Raw genomic sequence first — 7,645 nt, forward strand, 5'->3', positions numbered from 1 at the left:
ATAAAATCTCTTCGATGATATCTTCATGCACGATAGAGCAGTTGTGGCTTCACGGCTGTATTGGTTGACTTATGTTCATTTAAGATATCCAATTTTGCCAGCTGGAACTGCTAACTCTTCTACCTGTATATGAGTTCAGGGAGGGATTTTGTGCTATGTATTGTTGAGTTTTGTGTAGCAGCATTTTTCTTTGAAACGTCTTCACAGTCACAGAGTTTAATAGGCTTACAGCCCTAGTCACTTCAGAGAGTTTATTGTTAAAAAAATTAAAAAATGAACTTCAGCCAATGCTTCTTTGAGTTTAGAAAGCTTAAAGTTTGGACTGTGCACTTTGGATTGCTTCATGTTGCCTTCATTTAAGATTTTGATGACCTGTACCGTCTTTGGAACAACACCTAAGGATATTGTAGACGCTCTCATCACCTGGGGGTCTTTTTTAATCACTGCCAGATTTTTCAAAAATATATACTGTAATCCAAAGAGAAATCATGGGTCTCATAAAATCGATAGATCAGGTTCTACAGCTTGTGTTATGCATGGGTTCAAGCCAGCTGGTTGTCACAGCTTTTGCCTCTGTCTTAAAAAGACACAAATCTGTGAGTTGACCCAGATTTTCTTTCCGGGAATCTGCTCTCCTGTGCAATAGAAAGCCTGTAGTGTTCACGGTTGCCAGAGTACCACAAATCTAAATTGTGTTAGGCAATGAGAAGCGGAAAAGCGGTTCCACTCCAGATTCCTTTAAACAGATGACAGGGGAATAACTTTTGCCATTCTGATATACAGCAGAATAACTGAATTTAGCTGTTGCAAAACAGAGAGTCACACCGCATGACTAAGTTTTAAAACTGATTTGCTATCCCTGATGCTCCCAGCAGACTTTATTCTCATCCTAAATACAAAGTGTTTTTTGCCTGTGTGACTGTAGAGAGCAGTGTCTACAACATTACTGAATGACTTGCAGTCTGAATGAACAAGGAGATAAAGGGGAAGAGAACTGGTCTGGGACTAGACCATACTGGAGCTCCTTCAAATCAGTTTTCTTCTGAATGGAGGTTTGTCTTGTCATTTTCTTCAAAATGGTATTGTAAGAAGTAAGAGTCTAAACATACTCTCTGCTTCAGAACTGCAGAAGACCTTCAATACATAAGAACTCTCACAGTTCTTTAATTCATGGGAGTGTAGGAAGAAATGGGGCCATCCAAGGTGTCTTCTAACCAATATGTTCCCTCTTTTCACAGTACCGAATACGGAGTAGTGCCGTACTGGGGGGTGAGCACTGCAGTGGTCAGACACTTGCTGTTGCACCTCCCACTTATGCAGGCTCAGGGGAGCACAAGGAAGTCCCATAACCACCAAAGGCCAGCAGCTCTACTAGGAGTAGCAGGCTGTGCAGCTACTGCAGTCTAGTCTGCACTAGATTTCTGGGCTAGCATTTCCCTCCTAGATCCCTCTTTATTAATCCTTAAGCCTTTTAATTAGGTCTTGTATGGAAAGGAGTGGAAACTGGATAAAGAAGTCATTTAACTTTCTCTTCATCCAAGCCAGTCTTAGCAGAATAATTTTCACCTTAAGCAGGAAGCTCTTTGAACCAGGCTATTATTCTACCATAAACTGTCTATAATCCTTCCACATGTACAACACTGTCTCCACACCTTTCAATACAATTCTCCCTAAAAAGTCTGTTGCCCTGTTTTACCCAAAACCCACTGAAGTTGGTAGCTACCTTTGCAGTGGGCTTTGAATCTTGACCTTAGGTAGACAGATGGATAGGTATTTGCATTACCACAAGTTCCTATAGACCTACTTATGTATTTATGTCCTACTCCTGTTATGGAAATGTTAATGTTATTGTGTTAATAAGTTTATTAGCTTGCTGGAATATGCATGCAGTATCCTCTGAAGTTTCCCCTTAGAGCTTAATGGGACCATTGGTTCTCCGAAGGACTGAAGAAAGCTACTTCTCAGTAGTTTACCTATCACCTGGGTAAATGTAACTGGGAAAGTGAAAAAGAAGCATCCTATTATCAAGCCCTAGCACTTTATTTTGTAAAATACAGAATATTTTATTTAGAATGTCCGAGTTTTTAAAACTTTTTCTATTATGGGCTAATATAATATTCTTTTCTGTGTGTTTTGCGATGCAAGTTTAGCTGTCCTGGGTTACTGGTGATATGAGCTGCATCAATTGCTGGGTATGGGAATAGCTTCCTTGCTTTCATGGGCACTAATCGTTTTACATTAGCTGGGGTTTTGGACCATTATTTGTAAATTTTACATCTGGAAGACAAGATAGGTTTGCAGGTATAACTTCTATAATTTACTGATCATACAGACAATGTACAGGGTGTGTTCCTTCAAGTAGTGCATAAGAATGCAGGCTGTGATTTGGTTGCCTTTAACAGATCTGCCAAATACCAACTGGAGAAGCAAGAATTAACATGTTCACACCTCATTTTAGCTGCATTCAGGGATAAACAAAGGCCTTCACTCCATCCTCCACTGAAAACACAGGGCAGGAGAAAATTCAGCCTGTGAAGGCGCACCCATTTCCAGTGAAATCTTCAGCAAATACTGATTCTGAATTTTTATTTTCCTTTAATACACATATGTTCAGGCTGTGAAACTGCACTAAGCATCTCTGGGAAAGTGTGTGCCTTCACCCACATTAATCACACGGACACGGACACGTATCTACTTGGATTACAGAAGAAAGTGACTCATCTAATGATGACAATGGATAAAAGAAAGAGGGGAAAGAAGTCCCTAATTCTCATACCCCCTGCCTCTGTACATGATAAGGAGACACTTAAGGGAGTAATACAAACACAGAGCTGAAAGAGAAGCTGTGTGTCAGAGTCAGGTTTGCTATGGTGGGCAGTGAAGGTCATGTAATCTCTTCCAGAAACTGCTGAAGCTCTGCATTAAAACTAGTTTGGTGTCTGAGGGAGAGGGCTGCTTTGGTCCCTTTACTCCTGTTGGGAAATGTACTTCTGCTAATTTACCTTATGTCAGTGTGGTCTCCTCTCTCTTTAGAGTTTCCACATTGATCTAGGCACAGGAACATCCTATCCCCATACAGATTTTATTTTGTTGGGTGAAAGAGGATAATTCTAAAATTGCCCCTGTGCTCAGTTAGGAACTTGCTGATGGATTATTATGCTGCCAATAATTCACTAGTTGAGGTCCTCCACAGATCTATAATCAAGCACAATAAATTGTGGATATGTAGAGAAAACATCCTCAGTAACCATACTCCCGTGGTAAAGTGGTTTCAATAAGGTGAATCCATTCACCTAAACAATACTAGGGAGTGGCACTTCAAAGATTTGAAAATATTACTAAATGGAAAAAAAATTACCGGGGAAACATGACAAATTTGCATTTTCTCTGGGACAAACCTAAGGCAGGTGATTTTGAGTGATAGTTTCAGCTTGGCAAAGGCAGCTGGTGCAGTAACTGTGGGCATCAGTGACAAAGGAGAGGGTATCTGTGTCCCCTTGAGATGACAACCTGAACCAGCAGTGCACACAGGGATGGCTTCAAAATTTTTTCTTCCTGGAAGGAGTGGATCACAGATGCTTTAGTGAGAAGTAATTAATCCAAAGCATTGCCCCTCTGCTTTTGTTTCACAGAAGTTGATCTTAGTCTTTGGAAAAAGATAAAGTTTCAGAATAAAGTGTCAGGGTTTTCTGTCTCTTTTACATAGATGGATTTCCCCTTATATTTTGACTTCCTAGTCCTATTGCGATGCTATTTTCACAGGCTCTTCCACATAGTCAGTCAAGTCTATCTATTAAGCTGATTTACTTGTATTACACCAAGGATTATGCCCGGTGCTAAGTGTTGGGAGCAACGCCTTTAGGAAGAATAGTCAGATCCTCAACAACTTGATTCCAGCACATGGGCTCATTCATTTCCCATTTGCCAGATTAAAGGCTTTGTTCTCACTGAAAGATGTCAGCTGTTTGGTTGCCTACTTAATTTTTTTTCCCAATGAACTGTATACCCAAGTCCAGAACAGCCTCACTAAAAAAAACCCAAAAGTGAGCACATGTAAGTATGAGAAATTAATTTCCTGTCTGTTATTAGAAGTAGTCACCGGTGAGTAATACTTCTACGTCAGCAGACATGTCTGAAGACAAATGTATTGCTACCATACGTGTTGAATCAGTGTGTTGCTATGTGACACCATCTTTTATGCGTATCAGTGCAAACGCCTTGGGAAGAAAGAGACAGCTTGTTACTGTTCAGTTTGCGTCTCTCAATGGAACCATAGAGTAACACTTTATTATTGTAAGTGTTTTTTTAATTTCAAATTAACTTGTGGTTTATAATGGTCTGTGTGATCTTAGCTAGCATTTCTTATGAAAATGAAAAATATTTTGGCTATTGTTTATTCCTGTTGCTAAATAGTAATCTAGACCCATGCTACGTGAGGAATGTGAAAAGTTCTGCTGTGTGTACCTGTTTACAGACCTGCAATCTTACCCTTTGCATTTTTCTAACTGTATTAAAATTTTAGGTCACTGAATCAAAATAAAAGTGTACAAATCACCTCCTATCACTGGGTTCATTGCAAGATCCAAAGCTTACTGTGAAAGCTGTAACTCATTTAGAAGACTTTTCATGACTGGCAGCATAGAAAGAACGCACCAGTTTGTTCTATTCATTATTCAGTCCCACTTGTAGATGATTTCCCATGTGGTCTGCAAAGCGTGACAGCATTAATTGCAATCAGACATGCACCGAACATTAGTGAGTTTGGGGGAAGAAAAAAAACCCGACTACAGTGGACGCTTTGAGTCTCTGAAATAGTTGAAATAGTTCTTCATGCTGTGCTGAGCAGGAGGAGTATTCCCTCTCCCCAAATGAGCTTGTTCAAAAAGTGGAGAGAAAATGGCTGTTTTTCCTTCCTTTACAGCAGCATGTAGGAACAGTGTTCCTAGGAGGTGTTCAGAGGGAGTGGGGGGGGGAGCCGGGGAGCGAGGGCCAAAAGCAGGCTGAGTAACAGGGACGTCACCTGGCTGGTTGCATCCTTTCTGCTACAAAGCGTGTCCGGCTTGCAGCTTTGTAGACGGACACACACACATAACTGCTGGATCCTCGCGTGCAGCAATGTCTTAGTTTGTGTTTTTCCTTGGGCTATTGAAGACCTGGAAGTGTGAGGACAAGAGCTTGGTCATTACTTTGTCAGTAGACTGTAACTTGTCTGTGTTACAAGGCTTCAGACTTTAATATTCAGAGTGTTTCACGTCACACACCCATTGTTTCTACCTTATTAATTTACCTTATTTTCTGAGATAGTATCACACTAGGTGGTGTCCAACTTAGAGGGGGCTTAAAAATAGTTTTGATTTTTTGATAAGGAAAAATCCTGTTACTGGCTTTTTTTTTATTTTTTAACTTGGTGATAGAAATACAGGTCATAATAGGTAAGTGTTGAAAATACTTTGAGATTAAACGGAACAAGACTAATTTAGTGAAAGGTAAATGCAGGAGACAGGGAAGCTGATGCAAGTGATTGTCATTCAGTCAGATGGAGAAAGAGTTTACCTGGACTGGGGGAGAACTGCTTCACCTCTTGTCCCTTGCAAACCTCAGCGACCTGAGGTTAAGCATCTTCTTCTTTTCAAGTTAGCATCTTCTGCTTTTCCACATCTTCCTGGTTGGGCTATAAGTAAGACTCAGTCATATGTCAGGAGTTCCCATAAATATGAATAAGAAGCTACCGGGAAGCCACAGTTATTTTAACATTACCTCCAACAGCAAATGAGCCCAAAATATCCATTCTTAGGGGAAGCAGGACTGTCCTCTGAGCCACTCAGTTACCAGTGCCAGCGTGGACTCCTTCATTTGAAGCATCACGATTGCAGCAGTGATTATTAGTTTCATGGCACCATGACCAGAAACAATTAATTTCTCACCTTTAAAAGAAAATGATGCACCTAGTTATATCTCTATTTCCCACCTATCACTAGCAAGGAAATGGATCTGGTGAGTTCTGCGGTCTCTGTTAAGGCAGTCTGGCTGTTGTCCACCTCTCTGCAGCTTCTCCAGAAGCTCCTGAGCCATTTCACAGTGACCATACTTGGTAGACCTGGGTCTGAAGAAAAGTTTGCTCCTGCAGAGACAGCAGTGTTTGGCTACAGATTACCTGCAGACACCTGAGAAGAGACTGGTAGCCAATATTGTTGTGGATTTTCATCAAAATTTCTCTTACAGAAGGCATAATTAGATACATAACAATGATGGCCCAGATGGCACAGTTTAGCCAGCTGACCTCTATCTTACTTTAATTGCTTAAACACATCCACACCCTGTCTTTGTTATGAATTCACTTATGGCAAAGCATACAAATTTTAAATTTGCTGCCTGGTAATGACGGAAAGTGGACCCCATCTGCATCACAGCAGAAAGTAAAATATAGTTTCCTTTGGGTAATAAGAGCTTAGGAGCCTTTTGGAAGGAAACAGGATTAGGGCACCGCAGTATGGCGTGATTTGTGCTCAAAGCAATACAGGAACGTGTCTTTCCAGGAGGAGATAACAGGTCCCCAGTTCCCACTGTCACCAATGAGGCACCGTCCTGGTGAACACACATCCTTTGGTTTCCTAACCCTTTCATTTGGGCGGCTGGGCATGCCAGCACTGCAAACCTGAAAGCAAACTCAATTATCTCGCATTTATCTTTCGTAGCCTAAAAGTATGCAGGGCCACCTGGGTTAGTGAGGTGTGAACCTGAGCTGTGCCTGTGGCGTGGCACAGTTCCTCACGGGGACTGAGGTGTAGCCATGGCCTCCTAGGGAGTGCTTGCAGGTGTTCCCCGCTGCGGGTGGCCCGGCTCCCCGTCTGGGGAATGGCGTGGAGCAGGGGTAGTCCACCTCTTCCTTGCTAAGGACTGCGTACATCTTTCAAATAAAAAGGGACCTGGTGGGCTGCCCCATCACCTCTCCCTCTTGCTTTCTTCTCCCACCCCATCATGTCCACCGGTAGTAGCGTGGACTGTATGACATGAACCCAGTGGTCCCCGTCCTGGAGGTGAAGGGATGGGACTTTCTGTTCCCCTCCCGCCTCTGGGGACAGCTAGCAGCGGGGAAGGCTGCTCCCCTGCAGAGGACCTGGCTGCCGATGGGAGGAAGCTCTTGCTTTATAGCAACAAGAAGGGCAGATATTTTTCCTTGAGCATTAACACCAGCCTGGCCTTGGGCTTTTAAGGCAACCACATACACACATATGCCCCTTACAAAGACAGAGTTAAGACACAGTCTTAATGCATATACAGATGCAAAGTGCCCAGCCACGCGCTCCTACGCGTTTTGGTTGTCTTCCTGGGCATCTTTTTCACAATTACAGTTTTTCTGCAAATAGCGGCAATTCCAATGCAACTTGGAGTGCTGGTTTTGCTCAGAAGGTCTTTTAATTGCTCATGCACTCCTGCATTCTCTCCTTCGTAGTCTTCGTTCGTTCTTGCCTGGTGCCTTTTGTACTGCGCTTGCTGAAGGCAATGCACAAAGGCTGCTCTTTCCTGCCGGAGCTTGTTGTTGTCTTTAGTAGCTGGGCAGGCAACAACAACTCTGGTGTGAATCATTTTGCTCCTCCAATGTAGGAGTTGCCCACGAAGAATGATTAAGAGGGGAAAAAAAAAA

This window comes from Accipiter gentilis, chromosome 20 (assembly GCF_929443795.1).
Source record: "Accipiter gentilis chromosome 20, bAccGen1.1, whole genome shotgun sequence".
NCBI classification, from domain to species: domain Eukaryota; kingdom Metazoa; phylum Chordata; class Aves; order Accipitriformes; family Accipitridae; genus Astur; species Astur gentilis.